This window comes from Hyperoodon ampullatus, assembly GCF_949752795.1.
Source record: "Hyperoodon ampullatus genome assembly, chromosome: 14".
NCBI lineage: Eukaryota > Metazoa > Chordata > Mammalia > Artiodactyla > Ziphiidae > Hyperoodon > Hyperoodon ampullatus.
Genome location: NC_136927.1, coordinates 50,535,421 through 50,560,236, shown reverse-complemented (window position 1 = coordinate 50,560,236; position 24,816 = coordinate 50,535,421).

The following is a 24,816-nucleotide window of genomic DNA, read 5'->3' as shown; positions in this document are numbered from 1 at the left end:
CTGCTGAGCCTGCGCGTCCGGAGCCTGTGCTCCGCAACGGGAGAGGCCACAACAGTGAGAGGCCCGCATACCGCAAAAAAAAAAAAACAAAGTATGATGATTAGAAAAATAAGCCCCAAACAAAGGCTCAGTGGGCATCCTAACCCTTCATCCCTGACTTGGATAGACTTGAACCCCAGTCCCAGGTAGTGCCAGACACCCTAGATCTTTCTTCCACCCCTGCCAGGCAGAGCCTTCCCTCATAAAGTTACTACGGAGCTCAGCAGAGAATACAAGTGTCCTGGTGGAAGGAAAACAAGGATAGAGAGAGGACTGGAATGTCCTCTAGCTGAACTCCCTTCACACAGAAATGTGAGGTGGGGTGGCAGTGGAGACTCCCCCAGTGACAACCTCACATGGGCCCTAGTGATTATGCAGTAAGATAATGCCCATGAGGCACGTAGCACAGTGCCTGACCCACAGTAAATGCTGCTCGTATTATGAATATGCATGGGGTCTTGTTCCATTTCACATCTCCTCTTGTCGTGTTTTTTTTTTTTTTTTTTTTGGCCGTACTGCACAGCACCTGGAACTTCCCTGACCAGGGATTGAATCTGTGCCCCCCACAGTGGAAGCTCAGAGTCTTAACCACTGGACCACCGGGGAAGTCCCTTTCCTCTTGTCTTGAATTTCTAAAAAAATTGTCACCCATGTATTTTTCCAGATGAAACATAGGATGCTTTGATGGTATTTTAAGGAAAAACAAAAACACCTCTCTCCAACCCTTGCCCCACCCCCACCATTTCAATAGTTGCTATATCAACATATAAATGACCCTCGGGTGTGGAGGCTTAATCTAGGGGTGGGCAAGGGTGGGCAGCAGGGATGGGAAACGTGGCATTCAGGTACTGCTGGAGGGAGACAAGGCACAGAGGGCTCCAGGGAGAGGGTCGCCAAGTTCTGGCTGAGAGGGGAGCATGGTACACTCGGGTGCATCCACGATGGCTGGGGTAGAGCTGGAGCAAGAGAGTCCAGGGCGAGATTGGTGCAGTAGGCTTGAGCCAGATAACACAGGGCCTTGTGGGCATGGAAAGAATTTCTTAGCTTATCCTACTGGTGGTGGGAAGTTATTGGTGGGTTTAAGGCAAGTGGCGTGATAAGATTGGCATTTTTTAAAGATCAAGCTGGATTAGAAGCGGGCAGGGGTGGATGACATTAGGGGAATTGGAAAGCTATTCCAGTGAGGCGGGTGAAAGTGATGGCAGCTGGGTCTGGGAGAGGGAAGGGATGATGATAGAGGAGGGTGGTGGTGATGGGGAGGTGAGGGAAGGAAGGCGTGGGGGGCGATGGGAGTAGCAGTGAAGGAGCAGTGGTGATGGGAAGATGGTAGGGGTGGGGTGATGGGGATGGTTTGGGGGAAGGTGAAGAGCTGTGGTGAGGATGCCGAGGGGGTGTAGATGAGGGTGGCAGTGGTGGCAGTGGTGGGGTGGGGGTGAGCAGGGGTAACAAGACAGTGCTGGGGTGGTGATGGAGTGAGCATAGGGTAGAAACAGACAAGTAGAGACATACCAGAGGTACTCACGAGGTCAGGTTTCCAGGGCACCGTGCTGGTTTGGACCTGGGGCGGGGAGGAAGTGGCAAGTGTGGGAAATGACTCGGGTTTGAGTGGCTGGGACGGGAGCAGTTTGGGGAAAGACGAGCCGTCTAGGTTTGGACGACTGAGACTGAGGGGCCGAGGGACAGCCAGCGGAGGTGACACTGCCTGTCTCGACCAAGGAGGGCAGAGGAGGGTCCTAGGAGCCGGGAAAGAGAGGGTCTTGGGGAGCGGGTAGTCCGCAGTGTTGAATGCTGCTGAGATGGCAAGTTAAAAAACCGCGATGATGCACGTGGGGCTGGGCTCCATGGGGTCGCCGCTGACCTTGGTGAGGGTCGGTGAGGGCCGTCTGGGCGGTGCGGGCAGCAGCCAGACAGGAGTGGGCTGAGGAGTGAGGGAGGTGAGGAGTGGAAACAACTGTGCAGACAGCTTTTTGGAGAGCTTGGCTGTGACAGGGAGGCGAGAGATAGGGGGCGGCCAGAGGTGGATGTGGGGTTCAAGGAAGGTTTTCTTTTTACTTTGCTAATGGACTCTCTAAATGCCATTGACAAGGTACTGATAAAAAGGCAAGTGCTGGAAACCTAAGGGTGGTGGATGGGCTGAGATGCTGAGCAGGTGGGGGAGGGGAGCCAGGCACAGGTGGGTGCACACTGGTAGAAATGGCGTCTCTTCTGCCTGGACTGGCAGGAGGAGGGCGGACAGACAGCCAGAAGCTTGGAGACGCAGGTTGAGGATGGTCCCACAGAACTAGCCTCAGGCTGTGGATAAAGGCTGGGAGTTGGGGGACTGTGAAGGGGACATGGAGGATTTCTGTGTAAGAGCTCAGTGACAGAGGAAAGCCCAGAATCAGCCTGGAGCTGAGGTCAGAAGTCATGGTGGACCTTGAGCCAGGTCTGAGTCTGGAGTTAGAGTCAAGATTCAACCCAGGGGCGGAGAGGGCTCTATCCAGAGTGGGAGGCGGATGGTTAAAACATGGTCAGAACCCCACACCCCTGGGGTTCATCCCAAGCTCAGGGTGCAGCCCAGGAGCCACTGAGGTCAAAGGTGAACTCTCCCAGATGCTCAATCTCCAGGTGTCTGTCTGATCTGGCCTGGCCCCCATCCAAGAACCCTTCACCCCGAGGGGCGATGCCAACCCAGACCCCACTCCAGCTCACCCTCCAGGGTCCCCCAGCTCCGTTCACCCTTCCCACAGCTGGGCATGAACCGAGTCCCACCCTGCCCAGGCCAGGGTGAGAATTCCGGCCACATGTCTCTGTGATGTGGTCACATTGGAAAAATGTTAATCAAATATTCTCCTCCGTGTTTCCTTTCTTTCCCAGGCTGGATTCCTAGAAGACAGGAATTTATGGTGTGAGAGCTCCAGCCCCCACAAACCCACAGCCAAGGTCAACAGCACGAGGCGGGCAGCACTGCCAAGCAAGGAGGGGAGCCCAGAAAATCAAAGTACATGCATTTAAAAAATTCCCTTCTCTCCCTCACGTTCCCAAAGGGAGGGCTCAAACAAGGTCTCCCAGACTGGCCCAGATGAGCCCCACTCAGAGACACGGCCTGCAAAGCTGCAGGGCAGGGGGTCTCTTGGGCCCACGGAGGGTGTGGAAGTAGCCCTATCGCTGAGCCCCAAGCACGGCAGCCCCCATCTGGTCCTAGGGGTTGGAAGCCTGTCTGCCCATGGTGCCCCCTCCTTCTGGCCAACCAAGGACCACTGAGATGGACAGAGGTGCCCTGGGCCCTGTCACTCACAAAGCCCCCTGAGGTGGGAGCCTGATTTGTCCAATCTCCCCTCTGCCTTCTGGGGTCTGGGGTCTTGACTGCCTGCCCACAGTGACCGCCCCCCCTTCCCCGGGGCCAGGGCTCCCTGTCACAGGCCCTGACCCCGGAGCCTCTGGCAGACAACAAGGTAGCTGAGGGGAGGCGAGGAGAGGCCTGGAGACCACCTTGATGCAAACCGATGACTCCGTGCTGCCCTCACCCCGGCCGTGAGCCCCTGAAAGTAAAACTAAACATCCACGAGTCACCCGTGCACTTGCCCCTCACTGAACCACGTGGAGGGGGGCGGCCAGGACCTGGAAAAGAACAGGGCAGCCTCCTGCCCCAGAGAAATGCCTCCAAGTGAGGGTGGAGGGAAGGCTGACGTGGAAATAGAGGGTGACTGGCACGTGAGGGGCTGTGGGCCTCCCAGGAGAGAGTGACCTCACGGGGTGTTGGGGGGCGGAGAGGGGCGGAGGGAAGGACATCGGTCAGAGAAAGCTTCCTGAAGGAGGTGGCTGGAGTTCACCAGGCAGATACGGAGCAGGAGGGGGCCTTGGGGGGAACATTCCAGCTAAGTCTGCAGCATGTGCAAAGGCCCAGAATGTTTATACCTTGGTAAGACTTTTCATATAAATACCTTCTTAAATCCAAAACAAACAAGCAAACAAACCCAGACCTCTGGCAAACCACATGTCTGGGTTTCTTGCTCGGAGAATGAGGCCTTGCGCTGCCCTGGAACCCAGGGGACCAGCAGAGCGTGTGGCCCAACACAGCCCTCAGGGTCCCGCTCTCCCTACCGGCCACCACCTCAACAGCACCAACCCTGCACCCCCAAGGGGTCCGTCCATGCCCTCAGCTCTGGCCTCACACGGCCTGCTTCCTCCCACCGTCTCCGCCCAAGCCCAGGTACCACCTTCAGCCTGTTCTCCACGTGCGCCAGGAGTGAGGAAGGGATGGCGGACACTCACCTGAGACCGCAGAGTCTCTTTCTCTCTTCCAGGGTCTCTGCTCCCCGGGTCCCTAGAGTAGAGGGAATCTGAACCTCCAGCTTATATTTTATTTTTTAAATCTCTTTTTGGCCTTCAGGCATAGAAGTTTCATTTACGTTGTCCCTTTCAGCCCCATGGCCCCACGCCTACAGTTATCTTTATAACGAATGTCCTTTTATTCATGTGTGTTCTTGTAAAACGTGGACTACTAGTGACTGCTTGATGGGTACGGGGTTTCCTTTCGGGGGGATAACATGTCTCGGAACTAGATAGAGGGGATGGTTCATTGCACAACATCGGGAATGGACAAAATGCCACTGGACTGCACACTTTAAAATGGTAAATGGTTAATGTTATGTGAATTTCAGCTCGATCTTTTAAAAATGTATGTCACTCTTTGAAGGGATCTTTATTTACATGAGTGGAATTGGGCTACATTTCTTTCCTCCTTTTTCTACTCAGGGCTCTGTTTTTGTCTTTGTTTTTGTTTCTTTGTGGTACGCGGGCCTCTCACTGCTGTGGCCTCTCCCGTTGTGGAGCACAGGCTCCAGACGCGCAGGCTCAGAGGCCATGGCTTACGGGCCCAGCCACTCCGTGACATGTGGGATCTTCCCGGACTGGGGCACGAACCCGTGTCCCCTGCATCGGCAGGTGGACTCTCAACCACTGCGCCACCAGGGAAGCCCAGGGCTCTGTTTTTAAGATCTAATAGTGTAGTCTTGTCTCCATTGGGCTGATCGCTTTGCACGGTTACCTGGTGCCCCCCGGGGGGTGGGGGGTGGCTACATTATATACCCGCACCCCAGTGATGGGCACCGAGGGGACCCCTCTCCCTGCCACCATGAGCAATACTGCCATGCACGTCCCTTTGTGGGCCTGGGTGGCAGTGTCTTGATGATATAGCTGGGAGGATTGTGAGGTCTGAAGGTACATGTGCACTTAATTTTTTTTAATATAAATTTATTTATTTTATTTTTGGCTGCATTGGGGCTTCGTTGCTGTGCGTGGGCTTTCTCTAGTTGCAGCGAACAGGGACTACTCTTCGTTGTGGTGCACGGGCTTACTGCGGTGGCATCTCTTGTTGTGGAGTACGGGGTCTAGGCAGGCGGGCTTCAGTAGTTGTGGCACGTGGGCTCAGTAGTTGTGGCTCACAGGCTCTAGAGCGCAGGCTCAGTAGTTGTGGCACATGGACTTAGTTGCTCCGCGGCATGTGGGATCCTCCCAGACCAGGGCTTGAACCCGTGTCCCCTGCATTGGCAGGCGATTCTTAACCACTGCCCCACCAGGGAAGCTCACATGTGCACTTAATTTAACGAAGCCCTGCTAGATGGCCCTCCAGCAGGGCGGCTGCTCCTGCCCACATCCCGGCCCTCTGCCAATATTTGTCATTACCTGGCTCTCTAACACCCGGCAGTCTGATGGGTGTTGAGAAATATCTCATGATTGTTTTAATTAGCATTTCTCTGATTATAAGTGAGTTTGAGTCTCTTTTCCTATGTTCTCTAGTTGTTTATGTTTTCTCTGCAAATTGCAGTTCATACCCTGAGCCCATTTTTCTACTGGGGCTGCAGTCTTTTTCTCCTTGCTCTGTAGGCATTCCTTGTATATTCCAGATCACAGTTCCTTGTTGCTTAAAAACCACAATATGTCATCATCCTCCTGTCTGTCACTTTGTCCATGGGATCCTTCATTGAACCAAAATCCCTAATTCCAGCTGGATACTTTTGAGGAACTCGATAAACTTACCCTAAGATTTGTATAGAAAACAGATTCATGAATGGCTAGGTGACTTTGAAAAAGAGAGCAAAAGGGGGCACTTGCCTGCCCGATATTAGCACATACAACAAAGCCATTGGGAGGAAAACAATATGGTGTGGGTGCAAGGACAAACACATGGGGGATGGAACAGATCAGCAAACTCAAGGACAGAGGTTAACCCACCGCAGGTCCACCGGGAAAGGATGGAGCGTTTAATAGGGTTGAAATGGGCTCATTTTACAGAGAAAAATTACAACCGGATCCCTACTTGGTATCTCGTAAAAAGGTGACTCCAGATGGTTTAAAGACCTCAATGTAAAAAGCAAGGCTGAATTTGCTAGAATGAACTGTTGGAGAATAGCTTTGTAACAGAGGAGTGGGGAAGGACTTAAAACAAAACCCCCAAAGCACAAACCAGAAGGCAAAAACGGCGGGCCTGCCGCCTTATCCAGAGGAAGTGGCATTTCCTCCCGGATGCCAGCCTCGGCCCTGCCCACCTAGTGAGTCACGGGCGCTCTCGAGGCTGGCAGCCTGGCCCGCCCTTCCCGTCGGTCCCCAGGAGGGCGCAGTGTGCAATGCCCGTCTTATCTCACCCTCGCCCAGGCCCTGCAGACATGAGGTCAGGGCCGGGGATGTGATGGGGGGGTGGCGTGGTGGGCAGGGGACAGCGGGGGGACAGGCAGAGGTCAGGGGTCGCTGGCAAAGCTGCCACTGCCCTTTCAAGGTGGGAGTGGAAAACAAAGCAGGCCTGAGGGATCCCGACAGCCTCTGGGGCTAGGGACAGTGCAAGGCTCATGTCATCAGGGGGTGGCGGGGGTGAGGGGAACAGGGACATGTGGCAGCCCTAGCGGAGCAGAGGGCCCTAGAGTCGGACCCCCAGTCTGGGGACCTCTCTGCACCACCACCCTCACCTCCTAGCATCTCCTCCGGTTTCTCCAACGGCTCTTTGGGACCAGCTCTTCCAGCCAAGACTCAGCCAGACTGAGAACAAGCAAGGGTGTGTCTCCCTCCTTCCATGTGTGTCTGTGCTCCACCTGGGCATCTTCCTGGGGCACTTTGTGTATCTGTGTCTCACCCTCTGGTCTTCCAGCACCAGCACCAGCCCTGTCCCCAAGGCACTCTGAGTCCAGGGTGGGCTGGGTCCCCTCTCAGCAGCAGGATAAACATACATCTGGGTGCCCATGTCCAAGCCTGTGCATGCGGGTCCATGTGTGTCTGTGACCATGTATGTGCAAATGTCCAGCCATCTCTCCCCCTTCCTTTGTCCGTGAGTCTATGCCGGCTGTGTCGACCACTCTTTATCCCAGCAGGTCCCTGATAAGTGAGACAAGATGGTGTGTCGTCCACCTGCCTCTGGGCATCCTGACCGTTACTGCGCAGCAGTCTGCAAGCTGGGCAGTCAGTGGATCAACAAATATTTATTCAGGGGTGTATAGGTAAGACATGAGGGGCTTACAGCTTGGTCTGCCTCCGTCTGCCAGCTTACAGGGACTGGAAGGGGGATGTAGTTGTCCGCTCTGGCCAGCACTGCTGTTTGTCTCTGCAGCTCGAGGGCCCCCTGGGACCCCTTCCCCTTCTGGGGGAGGGATGCCAGATCTGGAGTCTCTGTCCAGGGTGAGCAGGGGAGGGGGGACCTGGTCCACAGTCCTTACCTCCCTCCACCCACCTCCCTGCAGGGAACCCAATGTGCATAGAGAAAAAGTATTATCCAAGTTTTCCCAAATACACATAGCTAAACAATGATAGATAGATAGATAGATAGATAGATAAATAGATGCTAAATAGTAGATAGATAAACAGACATTAGATTTGTATGTACACACACATATATACATACATGTATATCAAATACTGTGATTAATTTTTGAACTCTTTAATCACAGTATTATTTATATAGAAAAGCACAAAAATCATATGTGAACTCTCATCAAATCAAATGTGAATTTTCACAAACTGAACACCTTTGTGTTGACAGCAGATTGACCAGATCAATATATAGACCTTTGCTGGGTCCCCCAAAAGCCGCCTTACACCCACTTCCAGTCACGACTCACCTCCCCAGGATAACCGCTCTACTGGCCTCTCTCACCATAGATGAGTATTGCCTGTTTCTGAACTTGATGTAACTGGAATCCTGGAATATGCCCTCTTTTACGTCTGAGGTCCGTCAAAGCTGTCATGTGTAGCTGCCAGTGTATTTTTTGCGTGTTTGTTTGATGCGGGCAACGGTCTGTGCCCCCCTGCATTCTGCCCTCACCTCCACCTGAGCTCTCAGGAGCCCATACCTGTGAGGAAGATCCCAGAAGGAGCCTTTTCAAGAGAACAAACAACACCTCAGGACCCCTGAAACTGTTGTCCTCCCAGAGATGGGGGTGGCCTTGGGGGCGTCCACCCAGCTGCCCAGACCAGTGCCCCTGATGCTGGGCAGTAGGGACTGAGAGACCAGATGAATGGCCCCAAGCCGTTCCTGGCCGTTTCCAGAAACGTGCAGTGGGAAAGCAAGCCGGGGTTGATAGAGGCACATCCTAGGCACAGCAGGAGACCCCAGCCATTCGCTGCCTCTCTCCAAGAAAGGATGTGCTTGTGGGCCATTCAACCAACAGTGCTCCCTCCCAGAGCCCTGTGTCTGTCCCAGGCACAGGGTCACAGGTGTAGGTCAGATGCACTCTCCAGATGGCCCTCCTCTCCTTCTCCTCGAGGCCCAGACTGAGTGACACCTCCTCTCTGAAGCTACCTTGACCCACTGTTGGGGCCCCTGCTGGACCCCACACCGCTTTCCTTGGTACCAATGGGTGGTGTTCTGCACATAGGATGCGATGCCCTGAGGGTCATTCTAGGATGCAAATCTGGTCATGTGACCCTTCTGCTTTGCGCATCCTATGGCTCCCACTTACCTCTATAAAAGCGTTCAAACTCCTCCATCAGGCATTTCATGCCTGGAGAGATCCAGTCCCACTGACCTCCCCACCTTTTTCTTTCCACTGTCCACTCTCAAGCACCCTACTCAAAACCCAGCCTTGGATTTCTGGCTTGTGTGCTTTCTGAATTGTGGTTACCCTGATTGCAATGCCCCTGTCTCCCTTTAAACTAGCAAACTTCTCCTTGTCCTGGAAGACTTGGCTGAAATATCCCCTCCTCCAGGAAGCCGTCTCTGACTGCTGAGGCAGGGTCAGTGTCTCCTCTGGGCTCCCACAGCCTCATGCTCCCCTCAGAGTACCCCATTCCTCTGATGCAATATTATCAGTCCACATGACTTGGTGCATCTGGCAGTGGGAAGATGTCAGGGGGTCTTGGCCAGGCTGCCCAAGTGAGAAACACCTCCCCAGGGATGAGCTGGCCTCTCCTCCAAGGTGGCTCGGCAGCAGAGAAAGCGGTGTGACCCTTTGGACACAGAAGCCAGTCCTGGACAGCACCTCTGATTTAGGCCTCTTGTGACTCCCCCAGTTGCCCCCCAGGATCCCACAGTCCCCTAACAGGACTCTCCACCTGCCCCAGCTAGTTCTCCACATGGCAGCCAAAGGGCACCTGCCCACATCCAGATCTGACCATGATGCTCCATGTCTCAAACCCTCCATGGCTCTCCAGTGCCTTAGTGGAAAGTCTTGGCCTGATTCCCATGGTCTGTCACCCACACCTCATCCCCAGCACTTCAGTCCATCAGCTAGGCCATGGGCAGGTCCCCAAGCTCTTCCCCCAAGCCTTTGCCCACCACGCTGCCTCTGCCCGGAGCACTCTTTCCACACCCCATCCTGGTCCCAGGTATTCTATAAATGGATCCTGTTATTTCCAGAGAGGACTGACTGCTCTGCCTTTTTCTCCCTGCACTCCCCATACCATCTGTTCTAGATCTTGAGGCGCTTTGGGGAACTCCTCTGTATTTGTCTATCATCCCCTCTAGACTGTAGCCTTGAGGCCAAGGCACTGCTTGGTGTATCTCCATGCCTGGGGCCTGGCATGCAGTAAATGTTTGTCGAATGAAGGAGTGAATGCACCCATTTTATAGACAAGGGGCTTGAAGCCCGCTAGAGCAGTGACAGGGGCTCTGATGCATTGTGGCATGCAGACACAGGCCTCTGAGTTTCTTTTCTTTTTTTTTTTTAAATTAATTTATTATTTATTTAGGCTGCACTGGGTCTTAGTTGTGGCATGCAGGATCTTCGTTGAGGCATGTGGGATATTTTAGTTGTGGCATGCGGGAGCTAGTTCCCCAACCAGGGATCGAACCCAGGCCCCCTGCATTGGGAGCGCAGAGTCTTACCCACTGGACCACCAGGGAAGTCCTGGCCTCTGAGTTTCTAAGAAGGTGTGGGCCGGTTTCCAGCCTCTAGGATCTGTCTGCTCCCCGTCCCACCCCAGATCGGTCCCCTGCAGAGAACAGGAGGCTTGACCAGCCCTCCAGGCACCAGGAAAACGGGGGTCCCCTGGACCAGTCTTTGGAGAATTTTGGGGATGCGTACTGAGAACCAGATCACCAGGACATCTGTTCCGCAGAGCTGGGAGCTCTGGGCAGGTCCTAGGCTCACCTCTGGGCCCTCCTCTGCCTCCCCTGCTGGGTGGGACTCAGGGCAGGTCAGGCAGCAGGGGAGGGTGTGGCAGGGGCAGGGAGGTGTTGGGGAGAAGCAGGCCTGATTTATGAGACAAGCAGCGATGGGACCACTTGGTGAGGTGGGCATGCACGAGAGACCCTTGGAGATAAGAGCCCAGAAGTATGTGAGCAAGGTAGACAGCGGGGTGCAGGCACCCCAGCTCCCCCGTACCAGCTGGAGACACCGAGACTGGGGCAGGTCAAGGTCATCTTGGATGGAAGGAGGCATCAGGACCTTCCAGGGCTGGACCCACCTTTCCCCACGAGCCCGCCTGGACCTCTCGTTCTTCGGGGTTCCACACATCACTTTATTCTCTCTCAAAGCAAACCTGCTCCAGAATTTTCCCTGACTTCTCCAGGCTTTCTTTCATCACTGTCCCCTGGTCAGGTCAGTCTCTCCTCCTTCACGGCTCATCATGGCCCTTTTCAAACTCAGCCTTCCCGACTTCCTGCACTTCCTGGGTGTGCCTCACACTTCTTGCCACCTCGGCACCTTTGCACACATGATGCCTTGACTATAAAGTCCTCCATGCTGATCTGCTGGCAAACTCCTACTCAACCTTCAAAACCAGTCCCATAGGTCCCCTTCTTCAGAGTCATTCTTGCCTCCCTAAGGTAGGATAGGGGCTGCCCTCAGCTTCCACAACCCCCAACCCCTTCCCAGTCCTCTTGGTCACAGTACTCAGTACTCTTGCCAATCTGCTCTTCCTTTGATGGGGCTCTTTAAGGCAGAGGCCTCATGCATGCCTTCTCTGGGTCCCTGACCTCCTTCTTGGGCTGTTGAGGACTCAGAATCTCCAAGGTCAAGGCTAGAGGCTCCCTCCTTTTATAAAGAGGCCAAAAGGATGAGGCCCCAGCATAATGCCCCCTCATACCCACCCACACTCTCTCTGTTGTTCCCCCCAACCTAGTCCTGGGCCAGAGACCAAGAGTGTTCTGGCCATTGCCTCTTATCCTGACCACAGCGGTCATGTGAAGGGAATGATGAGATCCCCTTAAAGAGGAGGAAACTGAGGCTAGGGGCTGGGGGCACATCCTTATCCAAGCTGCACTTGAACCAGCCCAAGCAGATTGACTGAAATGGCCATTTGTCCAGAGCAGGTTGAAGACACACCTACTCCAGGTACAGGGCAGGGGACGCACAGCTGGTACTCGGGCAGGACCCCACAGATGGGGCAAGGCCAGTGGGTGCAAGGGCAGAGGCTGCCCCGGCTGCCGGCTCAGGGCTGAGGACTCACGTGGGCAGGGTCATATGGGTTACCCACGTGGGGCAGGGAGATGTACCAGCTGAGTGCCGGGGGCAGGACACGGAACAGGGAGTGAGCTGCGTGACACGGCTGGTGTCTTCTGGCTGCCTGCACGAGCAGGGCCACAGCTGCCTGCCCACGGCTCAGCCACCCGGCGGCAGACACCCTTGGCTGTGGGCACGGCCCTGGGACCCACGTCTGCAGACAGGACTGCGTGCCTCAGCAGAGGCCCCACTCCTGCCGCCAGCCGAGACCCCTCCTCACAGCCCTCCCACAGGAATGCGTGACTTTGAGTGGAGACTATGTCATCCAAGAAACATTCCATGTTTTCCTTGGTGTGTGCTCTGGGAACGTGGCAAGAACGGCTGTCCACACTGCCGTCCACATACTTGGGCAGCTGCCGGAAAGCTGGGCTGCCCGGGGCCAGCTCTGTCTTCAGCCCCAAGAGGATGGGCCCCTGAGAGGCCACCCCTACCCCACACCTGCCTGGAGACCAGGTGGGAATATCCCTGGGGCTGGGATCTGGGTCGGGGGGAGGAAGGGGAGGTGGCAGGGAACGGAGGTCTACTGCCCCCCACCCAGGCCCTGGGCTCTGCTGGCCAAGCACTGTCTTTGAGTCTGGGAGACAGAAACGTGGATGCCAGTTCCCTTACTGCCACAACCATGTGACTTTGGGCAAGCCACACCCCTCTCTGAGCCTCAGTCTTACCCTCCAGACAGTGGGCTCCCTCAAGGCCCTCTCAACTCTGAGGGGTCTGAAGTTAGAACCTGGGTCTTGGCCTGGACCGCTCACACCAGGAAGATAGAAAGGGGCTCACTAGAATCCCCACACCCCACGACAGCAGGGACATACCAGCCTTTGGTCCTGCGGACATCCTACCTGCAAAAGCATCCCTCCCTCTTCCTACTTTGAGCACAGAGGCCAGCCAGCCACAGGGTCCTCTAGTCTCACACTGGTCCCTGCCCTTGTGCTGCGAGTAACAAAGCAAAGCGGGGGTGACGGGGGGCGTGCTGTCTGCCTTCCTCCCCTCTCGAATGGAGAACCCAGGCCCAGCCCTCAGGTGGCTCTGAAACATCTCTGGGGTAGGTACACTACCCTGGGGAACCCAAGGTGGCAGGAGAAAGTGTCAGGGACCCAGAAGTCCTCCAGCAGCCAGCCTTTCCCTCCCTCACCCCCGCCTTCCCTCAGAAAGGCCTCCCACTGAGGCAGTGGGTCCAGCGGGTCACTGGGCCCAGAGCGTGAGGTTGGATGGCACGGAGCGGCCACCTGCCAGCTAGTCCTGAATGTGCCAGCGATGGAGCCTGCAGCAGAGATGTGCACCTGGACCCCAGCCCACAGCCCCAGGCCTGTCACCGGCTCTGCTGGAGTTAACAGCAGCGCTCCAGCCCCTTCTGCTTTCAATTCGGATGTGGTGGACAGAGCTTAAGGATTTGCACATTTCCTTAAACATTTCTGAGCTGGGGCCCAGGGCAGGGACTGAGGACAGAGACTTCAGGGAGAAGCAGTAGGCACAACCTGCCCCTCCCGAAGGCCACATCAGCACAGCAGACCTGATGTTGTCCTGGCCCACGGGCTCACAGGGCACTGGGGTCCCATGGGTGATGGACGAGGCAGCTGAGGCCCGCAGGGCACAGGCACGGAGCCCGGGGCCTCTGCCTCCTCAGCCTTGGGCTGAGCGGCCTCTGATGTGTGTCTGCTGGGACCCAGAGACCCAGGTTGGAAGGGCCTCTCCATCTGAACTGGGCCTCGGGCCCTCACATGGGGGGTACAGGTATATGTCCGCGTGAGGGGTGTCAAGGCTATGCCCTAGGAGGCCTGGCCCTCTCTGACTGGCGTTCTGATTTGGGGGATTCTGGGTGTGTAAAATGACCTTTCCAGGCCGAGTGACCAACCCTGCAGCTCAGGGCCTCAGCTGGGAGCCCTGGAACTGAGAACCAGGCGTAGGTCAACCTTTGGATCCATTTACCTGCCAGGCCTTTCCTCCCTGCCTGCCCCCTGCCCAGCTGGCGTTTGCCTTGGCACGCCTCTCACCAGCCCCAGGGAGGCCCAAGCGCCTGGAGTTCGGTCACATCCGGCCCAGCCGTCTAAACAGGCCTGAGGCCCCAGAGCCCGCCGGGCCCAAGGGGAGCCCAAAATAACATCTGAGTCAGCATCCTTGCAGACGCCCCCACCCACCTGGGCCCACAGGGAGGCGGCCCAGACAGGGGACTGGGCCAGGTCAAGCGGCCACCTGCTGCAGTGGGGACCCAGCCAGTGACAGGCACAGCCCAGAGGGCAGCAAGACCATTAGGGTTAAGAGGGAGAGGCTGGGGAGTAGAAGGGAGACGGGGCCCTGCACTGGGGCTCCTGTCTGAGGGAGACAGAGTATCTGCAGAGGAAGGCAGTCCAGTGTGGTCATGGTCCCAGAAGAGAGAGAAGTAGGGGGCTGAGGAAACAGAAGGGAGCCCTCAACCCAGCCTAGGGTCAGAGAAGGCTCCCAGAGGCAAGCAAGCCCTGAGGGATGAGTTGGATCTGGACAGGACAGGAAGGGGGGAAACACACTGCAGACAGGGGGGTAAGATGAGCAGAAGCCCCGGGCACTGGGGGACTCATCCCAGAGCAAGTGGAGTACCTCCACCCCTCAGCAGGCAGACGCAGGCACCCCAAGACAGCTCCTGCCCCGGCCCTCTAACCAGGATCTGCCCCTCACACCATGACCCAGCAGGCACGGCAGGGCCGTCGATCCCACACTATCCCAGCTGAGCACAAAGGCGGCCCCAGCAGAAGGGACTGTCTGCCCTGAGCTGCCCACATCCTCCTACACCTTCCTCCAGCTGGGCCCGAACCCCAGGAGACTTAGAAGAGGTGAGATCCCAAGTCTGGGGTAGGGTTCAGCCTGGGATCGGGGACAGGAGCTAGGCCGCTGTCATCCAGGGTCCAGCCTGGCGTGGGGTGAGGCCTCAGCCCGGGCTGGAGGAGAGGGGCTCCAGGCTGTGAGACCCGGGCCTGTTGGGGGAAGAGGGTCAGGAGACATCTGGCCTTGGCGCCTCTTTGAAGGTGGTTCCTGAGCAAGCCAGTCTAGGGGGAATTCTGTCCCCATGTCCCTGGGAGGGGGGCAGCTGTGAGGTCATCCTGCCCCTCATCTCCAAGCTGGGACAAGAGGCGGATACCTGAGTCCCCGCTGGCCTGCAGCTTAATCCCCCAGCTTTCCTGAGAACAGCTCTGCTGTTCTTGGCCAAGTGCCTCTGCTGAGCCTGGCACGGCCCCGGCTTGGCCCTCACCAGCGAGTGAGGGCTTGGCGGGGGCCCAGCCAGGGCGGTGGACATGATGAAAGCACAGAACATGGGGCCCGGGTGGGCGGCAGGGGCCCAGTTGGGCTCTGGTCAGCAGCTCCACCGCAGGGTTGGGTCTCACCTCCTGGGACCCCTCTTGTCCAGTGGAGGCTGCAGTGGTCATTTCCCAGCTTACCTGGTACAGAAGACAGACAGACTCTGTTCCTTCTTGCCTCTGAAACAAATTAGAGCTTCCCTAGAGGGAAAGAACCAGAAGATGGAGAGCAAAACCCTGATCTTCCCTTCCTCCCTCCCTCCTGTAACTGGCCTTGATTGAATCTCTACCATGTTCCCAGCTCACTGCCAAACTCTGCGTGGGGGGCACAGGGATAAATTTGCTACAGAGCCCCGAGGGCCAGGCCACGCCCCTCCTCACTGCCCCAGTTTCTCGGAATAGCCCTGAGCCAGGGATCTGAGCGGGGCTCGGGGCAGCGCTCCAGCAAACATTTGTTGAACAGCTACCCAATGCCTGACATGTGCAATGAGCTCCTTGACATCTCACCACCACCCTCTCTAATAGATGGGGACACTGAGGCCACGGAGGCTAACCTGCCCAAGGTCAAATAGTTCAAAGTGGGATAATGGGAACTTGAACCTAAGATATGGGAGCCCAGAACCTTGTGGGGCAGAGAATGTGTGTCTATGCATACATTTATATATATGTCCCCGTGTGTGTCTGTGTGTCCCTCTGTGTGTGTGTGTCCTTGTGTTGTGTGTGTGTCTGCGTATATGTCTAGGCGTGTGTGTGTACATCTGGGGAAGAGTGGAGAGCCCTGAGGCTGGCTCAGAGGGAGAAAGGTGGTCCAGCAGGGCAGGACTAGGGGATTTGTCATAGAATGCTGCCCAGGCAGTCCCTGAGGACCGTTTTAGAATCCCCAAAGTCCCTCTGGTCCATTTTGTTAGCAATTTCACATCCTTTTGTTACAGGTCTCGTCTGTGGATCACTTTCCTGAAAGTTATCTGGAGAGAAGCACTTCAGCTGTGGAACCCCAAGTATCCATCAAGTTCCATTTAAAAAAAAATTGTACTGTGATCCCACCCTGGGGACTGGGGGGCTGGAGGGTGAAAGAGTGAGCAGTTGTGGGCTCGCTGGATGGCAGATGACCATCACATGAGACCCCTGATTCATTAATTCTGTATGTTGAATATTGGCATCAAGGAAATCATGGAACTAGGGATATACCAGACTAGGGCTTATTCATCATTATATCCTCAATGCCCAGTACAGGACCTGAAATATAGTAGGTGCTCAGTCAATATTTGCTAAATAAATGAGAAAAGGCCTCTTTGCTGAATGGGTAATACCTGAGCTTCCAAACCATCTTTATTAGTTAAGAGTTCAGTGCCCCTGAATGAGTCATTTAAACTCTACTTTTGACTAACCCTAGTTAGAGCCTTAGACTAGATCAGAGGCATTAAAGACACAACGTGTAGGGCACAGCACCCTTCTCTCACTCCCAGGCGGACGTTACCAAGCAAATGTATGATTCTCACCTGCTGAAACTGGATATCCTCAGAATCCTTTTTAACACCATTTCAGGCAGCCATTGCCTGTCAAATGCGGTTGGCGATGGAACTTATTTGCTGTCCTGGGACAGGACAAGCTCCTCCAGCCCATAAATCTATGAACAAGTGGAGAGAAGCTTCTGGGAAAGCCCAGGCTGTGGGGTGGGTTTAGGGAAGAATAAGGAAGGATCAGGTAAGGAGGCTCCTCCCTGGAGATTCCTTATCCCAGTCTGGGGACTCCCAGAGTTGTAGAAACTGGTGAGCTTATCACACACCAGGTAGAAATAGACATGCACATGGAGAGGGGATGGGGGACCCCACTTGCTGCCTGAATCCTGACAGAGGTTGGAAGCAGTCTTCAGCCTAAAAACCACAGGCAGCTCAGAGCTTTTATTAAATCCAGGGCCTGGGGGAAGGTTAGGGGTTAGTGAAAAAGGCAGTGCAGCCGGCAACTGAGGAGGGAAGGAGTTCTCCCAAATGCTGGGGCCACCAAGCTTGGGGAGGGATTGGGTGGGCAGGCTGAGGCCTGGCCCTGCTGAGACTTAAAATGCTCTGTGTCAAAGTAGATCAGAGACCTAAAAGTGAAAGGTAAAAGTATAAAGTTTCTAATAGAAAACATAGGAGAATATATTTAAGACTTTTGAGTAGACAAAGATTTCTTCAACAGGAGAGCAAAAGCACTGACCACTAGAGAAAAGATTGATAAATGTGCTTTCACTAAAATCAAGGACTTCTGTTCATCAAAAGACAACATTAAAAGAAAGGCAAGCCACAGAGTGGGAGAAGATCTTTCTAACATGTATAACTAATACTAATACGTATTCTAATACATATCTTTCTAATACATATAACTAACCACAGAACTGTATCAGCATATATAAAGAATTCCTACAAATCAATAGGAAAATATCAAACAACTCAATTTTAAAAAGTGAACAGGGGCTTCCCTGGTGGCGCAGTGGTTGAGAGTCCGCCTGCCGATGCAGGGGGCATGGGTTCGTGCCCCGGTCTGGGAAGATTCCACATGCCGTGGAGAGGCTGGCCCCTGAGCCTGCGCGTCCGGAGCCTGTGCTCCACAACGGGAGAGGCCACAACAGTGAGAGGCCCGTGTACCGCAAAAAAAAAAAAAAAAAAAAAAGTGAACAGAAGTCTTAAATAGGCACTTCACAAACAAGGATATTCAAAGGCCCAAAAGTCATATGATAAAGTGCTCACCATCATTACTCATCACGGAGATGAAAGTTAAAACCATAATGAGATACCCCGATACACCCACCAGAATGGCTAAAATTTAAAGACTAACAATTCTAAGTGTTGACGGGATGAGGAGCAACTGGAATTCTCCTAGACTGCTGGTAGGAATGTAAAATGGTACTACTTTAAAAAATGGTCCAGAAGTTCTTCAAATAATTAAACATATACTTACCAGAGAAGCCAGCAATTCCACTCCTGGCTCTACACCTATGAGAAATGGGCACATATTTCTACAAAAGATGGGGATGTTTCTAGCAGCATTATTCATAATACCAAAATAATGGAAGCAACCCGAAAGTACATTAACATAACCATAGGTGAACACACTGTGGTATATTTCTCAAATGGAATACTACATAGCAATGAAAAAGAATGAGCCCTAGCTATACACAACAACAAGGATAGATCTCCTAGTCACAATATGAGCAAAAGAAACCAAATGCAAAAAAGTACACACTGTGGGATTCCATTTATATGAAGTTTGTATTAGCTTCCTGAGACTGCCATAATAAATTACCACACACTTGGTATGAAAACAACAGAAATTTATTCTCTCACAATTCTGGAGGCTAAAAGTCCAAACTCAAGGTGTTGAAAGGGCCATGCTCCTTCTGAAGCTCTAGGGAAGAATGCTTCTATGCCTCTTTCTAGTTTCTGATGGTTGACAGCCATCCTTGGGAGTTCCTTGGCTTGTAGGTGATTCATTCCGATCTCTGCCTCCGTCTTCACATGGCCATCTTCTCCCTGTGGGTCTCTGTGTCCCTGCATCGTCACATGACCTTCTTATGAAGACACTAGTCACTGGATGTAGGACCCACCCTAACCCAATAGGACTTCATCTTAATTTGATTACATCTGCAAAGACTCTATTACCAAATACGGTCATGCTCACAGGTATCATGGATTAGGTCTTGAACATGTCTTTTGGGGGACACACTTCAGCCCACTGCAAAGTTGAAGAACAGGCAAAACTAATCTGTGGTGAGAGACATCAGCCAAGTGGTTATCTCTAGTGGGTACTGACTGGAGGGACACAGAGGAAGCTGCTGGGCTGGAAGTGTTCTACATGTTGATGTGGGTGGTGGTGACATGGGTATGTACCCAAGCTACCCACCTACCCTCTGTGCACTTGGCTCTGTATGTGTTATTCTCACTTTAAAATGCCTTTGTGGAGCTGAATTAACTGTTGGGTGAGTGAGCGGATGTCATTATGTAGGTTAGTATGACAACACACACACACACACGCACACAACGCTACACAACCACAGACAGGCAGACACAGAGACACACATACAGACCCACTCATCCTCACTGATACCTACCCCAAGGCCTCAGTCTCCTCGTCTGTCATCAGCAGGGGTTGGCAGGAGTGTGGAGCTCAAGGTGGAGGAGGATGCTTCTCCCCCAGAGCTGAAAGCCAAAACCCATTCTGGGGGTCACAGTGACCACCCCACCAGGCATCATTCTGGGGCCTGGAAGGTGAGTTCAGGCAGCCAGGTCTGCTCAGGATAAACAACTTAATGCAAACCCAGGGACCTGAGAGCCTCAGGTCCAGTAAGAGTAAACCCCTGAGAGGCAGAGAAAGATGCAGGCAGGAACATGTAGAAACCAGGAGAAAGAGAGAGACACACGGAGAAAGAGGTGGAGACACACAGAGAGAGTGAGACAGAGACACAGAAGGAGCGGGATGGAGAGAAGGGGGCATTCATCCATTCACTTCTTTCCCACCCAGCCACCCCCAGCATGTGTTCTGGGCCAGGCCATAATGAGTGCTGGGGACACAGAGGGCAAGACATAGCATTACCCACAAGGAGCTCCTGGCTGTGAAATAGAGACTCCAGCTGATCAAAGGGAGTGGGGAAGGCTTTAGGGCAGGTCTGCCTCCTTCTTTTCCCAAGGGAGTTTGTGTCCCATCCTCCTCCCTCCACCCCTTGTTCAAGAGTCCAGAGAGGGGACGTAGCCCAGAGAGCAGTGGAAGTGATGGGCCAGCCTGGAGAGGGCCACAGGCTCAGCAGGGACAGAACCCCACTGCAAAGGGCCAGCTCCAGGAGATGTGTCTCAGCCCCCTCTGCATCCACACTCTTCTTCCTCCCCACTTCCTCCCAGGCCTGCTCTGTCTAAGGACAGGGGCCAGGGACAGATGCTGGGCTTGAAATAAGATTCAAAGCCCAACTGCTATTATTGGCTTTGGGACCTTGGGTGAGTCATTTAATTTCTCTGGGCTTCAGTTTAGTCATTTGAAAAATGGGAAGAGAATGTTTTAAAATATAAGTTCTGTTATTATTCAGATATGGTGAGGCCAACAGATCAGGAGACCACTGCCATTGAAGAGGTAGTTTGAAATGGATGGCTAATGGGAAGCTGCTGCATAGCACCAGGAGATCAGCTCGATGCTTTGTGATGACTTAGAGCGGTGGGAAAGGGAGGGTGGGAGGGAGGCTCAAGAGGGAGGGGATTTGGGGATATATGTATGCATATGGCTGATTCACTTTGTTGTACAGCAGACATTAACACAACACTGTAAAACAATTATACTCCAATAAAGATATTTTAAAAAAGGAAAGAAAACGTAGTTTGTAATACTCAGAGATCCCAAGAGAAGAAGACATGCCATTCAGGGCCACACAGGGAAGCACCAGGGCCGGTCAGGGGGCAGAGGGAGGGGGACGCATGAGCAATAGCCTTTGTTGTGGTTTCTGTGGGAAGGAAGAGGGGAGGCAGGGTGAGCAGGGTCAGGGTTGGCTACTTTGAATAATTTCAGCAGGCTCTGGGGCATAGGGCTGTCCCTGGTTGTCTGATACCTCGCGTGAGGTGATGAGGGTCGGTGGGTAGTAGCCCTGAGTGTGAAAGCTCCATAAGGGAGGTGGTCGAGGTGTGAACTCTGGATTGGTTGGTTTATATATGAAAGGCCCTCTCCCAGGCAACTTGTTTATTACCTCTAGAAATTGGCTAACCCTGGGAGGGGTGGTCCCTCCAGAGTCAGCAAGGTCCCAAGATGGCAAAGCATCAAAAATACAGAATAAGGGCTTCCCTGGTGGTGCAGTTGTTAAGAGTCCACCTGCCGATGCAGGGGACGTGGGCTCGTGCCCCGGTCCGGGGATACCACATGCCGCGGAGCGGCTGGGCCCGTGAGCCATGGCCGCTGAGCCTGCGCGTCCGGAGCCTGTGCTCCGCAACGGGAGAGGCCACAACAGTGAGAGGCCCACGTACCGAAAAAAAAAAAAAAAAAAGAACACAGTACAGGCTGGAATCCAAAGCCACATCTCTCCTCCCCTGAGAAGCCTTCCCGAGCCGACCACACCTGGTATCTCTTCTGCTTGATGGCCCCCAGTTCCCCATTAGTGTCATCAGATTTTTTTTTTCTATACCAGTGAATTCTACACACACATGGTTCTGGGGTACCAGGGTTCTCACCAGTCTGGGTTGATGGGGAAAGAGTGGGCAACTCAGCCTGAATCCAAGGATATCTTAAAAGAAATGGATGAGAAGAATCATACAACCGCCTGGATACTCGACTATCTGGTAACACAGTGTGACCAGGAAAGACCCTTTGGAGAAGTCAGTACAGGAGAGGGGACTTCCCTCCTATATGGGACATTTTGAATGTTGTGTCAGGAGGTACACACACTTCCTCAAACCCAGGCAAGAATCAGAACCAGAAGTTCTGCTCTCAGGAGAGGGTGCAATGAACACGTTGATGCAGTGAGCATCTGGAGGTCTTAGTTCCAGAATGTTCCTTCACTGTACGTGGGGCCTGGGAGGAAGAAGGTGGCCCCCTCACCGGCTCCCACAAGTCCTTTGTTATGGACTGATTTGTGTCCCCAACCCCAAAGTCTTATGATGAAGCTCTGATCCCCAGGACCTCAGAAGGTGACTGTATTTGGAGACAGGGTCTTTAAAGAGGTAATTAAGTTAAAATGAGGCCATTAGGGTGGGCCCTAATCCAGTATGACTGGTGTCCTTATATGAAAAGATTAGGACACAGACACACAGAGGAAAGACCACGCGAGGACACGGGGAGAAGACGGCCTACAAACCAAGGAAAGAGGAAAAACCAACTTTGCCCACACCTTGATCATGGACTTCCAGCCTCCAGAAATGTGAGAAAATAAATCCCTTTTGTTGAAGTCATCTGGTCTGTGGTACTTTGTCAGGGTAGCCTGAGAAAACCCATACAGCCTCTAGAAACCTCTGGTGGCTCTGCCTTCTTTCCAGAAGCAGAAGCTGTGGTTGGGAGACAGGTGACCCTTTTTGCAGAGGACTCTGATGGTCAAGATTAGGCCAGTGGTTCTCACAATGGAATGTGCATCAGCATCACCTTGTGGGCTTGGTAAAGCTCAGATCACTCGTCCCACCCACAGAGTTTCTGAGTCGGTAGATCTGGGGCGGGGCCTGAGAATCTGCATTTCCAACAAGTTTGTTCTCATGTGGTGCTGCTGGTTCAGGGACCACACTTTGTTCTTGTTTTTGTTTTTTAATTTATCTATCTATCTATCTATCTATCTATCTATCCGGCCATGTCTTATTTGCAGCATGCGAACTCCTCCTAGTTGCGGCATGTGGGATCTAGTTCCCTCACCAGCGACTGAACCCAGGCTCCTGCCTTGGGAGTGTAGAGTTTTATCCACTGGACCACCAGGGAAGTCCCAGGGACCACACTTTGAGAACCAATGATTATGATGCTCATTAAACTCTGAGAACCACTGGCCTGACAGCCGGAGTCCCCCGTGGGAAGGTCACTTTTAGAGATGGGCCATTTAGCCCAGTGTTTCTCGAAGTCTGCTGTGCATTGGAAACACCTGAGAGGTTTTAAAAATACCAACACCTGCACACTCCCCCAGAGATTCCAGTCTGGGGTATACAGCCTGGGCAGTGGAATTTAGAAACTCCCAGGATTCTAATGCGCAGCCAGGGTTGAGAGGCGTTGCTCCCGTCTACACGCCCACTGTTCTGCACGCCCTGCACCCTCCGGCCCAGAGCAGGGAGAAGTCACCCAGGATAGCACAGCGATTGGGGCAGGTCAGAGAGTGGAACGCCAGTCTCCTGGGGACCCTGCCTTCCCACCAGAGTGGTGGCTTTCATGATTTTTCAAGCCCCAGAAGCCTTTCTTCAAGTGAAATGTTACTCAGAACCTTAGTATATAAACCAAACACAACTAGGTCTGCCTTGGTTGGAACCAGCTGGGTGGGCCTGGAGCCCTGCCACCCCCAACCCCCAGCAGCCCCACCTCTGTCCTCAGGTTCTGAAGAACACACCCTAAGATCGCTGAGCTCTCCAAGGTGTCCTCTTGGGGACCTCTGGGGAGTCTGGAGGGCTTTGGAGCCAGAAGCAGGCATAGCACCCCCCTGAGAACAATGGTGACCCAAGCTTGGGGGCCAAGACCTCAGCTCTTTTTTAAAAATTTAATTAATTAATTAATTGATTTTTGGCTGCATTGGGTCTTCGTTGCGGTGCGCGGGCTTCTTCATTGCGGTGGCGTCTCTTGTTGCAGAGCACGGGGCTCTAGAGCGCAGGGCTCAGTAGCTGTGGCGCACGGGCTTAGTTGCTCCGCGGCATGTGGGATCTTCCCGGACCAGGGATCGAACCCATGTCCCCTGCACTGGCAGGCGGATTCTTAACCACTGTGCCACCAGGGAAATCCCAAGACCTCAGTTCTTATCAGCTTAGCAGGAGCCTAACCTGTGGCCAGACAAGGGGGTCAGGGAGGTGTGTAGGAATGGGGGTCTTACTCCCCACCGTTCACTTGTCCACCCGGCCATCACTCAGCCACATCGTGGGTGCCTCCTTCCCACGAGCAGGAGGACGGCCCCCAGCACAGAGTGTGAGGACGATTTGTAAACACTCATGGTAACAGTGTCTCTCAGACTTTCTGACCGTGACGTGCAAGAAAAAAGTTCATCTTCATCTAGTACTCCCATGCAAACACGTGAAACTTAGACAAAAGATTTAGGACAGAAGGTTGATTTGGTCACATGTATTACACTTGCATCTCTTCTATTCTCTCATTTTAAAATTCTGTTCCTGACCCACTAAATCAATTTCATGCCCCACCAACGGGTCACAGCCTGCAATTTGAAAAGTGCTGGTAGAGTGTGAAAGGCTGAGCAGGAAGGGCCAGCGTCCTCGCGGAGTCAGTTACTGGTGGCTTGAAGCAGGGCAGGGCAAGCTGGGATCTGTGCTTTCGGAAGCTCTCCTCCCCGTGCCCCCACTGCAGGCAGGTAGGCAGGCAGGCAGGCAGGCAGGCGTCCTGTGGGTGCGCTGAAAGTTACAGGCCTTGGTCAGGGCTTTCAGCCTTCCTGCTTTTGCAGGTGCCACCCAGAGCGCATCTCCCTTTGAGAGAAGGGTACAGGATGCAGCTCTGGCGTCATCTCCTCCAGGAAGTCTTTCATGGACTTCCAGCCTCCAGATCGCTCCTCTTTCCCAGGATTGCTGGTGCTGGTGTCCTGTGTGTCCCCCACTCCCGAGGCTTGATGCTCAGCCAGAGCAGGCAGCTCGGGAATGTGGAGGACAGCGTGAACGAGGGAGTAGATAATCCAGGCCCAGCAGGAGCCCCTGGCCTGCTCTCGCCTGCCTCCTACCCTGCGTCCTGGCAGCTGCCCTGGCCGCCCCGTGGGACCCTCCCGGAGCCACAGGGATCAGGCCAGCTGAGGGCTCCGGGCATGGGTGGAGGGGTCTGCCTAGGGCAGGGAGTGGCCACTGGCAGAGCCCAGGAGGAAGAGAACTCCCTGCCTGGCAGTGTTCCTGGGTCAGGCTCTTGGAAGGACTTCTGGGCATGGCGGGCTGGGGGAGGTGAGGCAATGAGGGCGCGTGCAGGAGCGAGCACTGCTGTGAGCCAGGCAG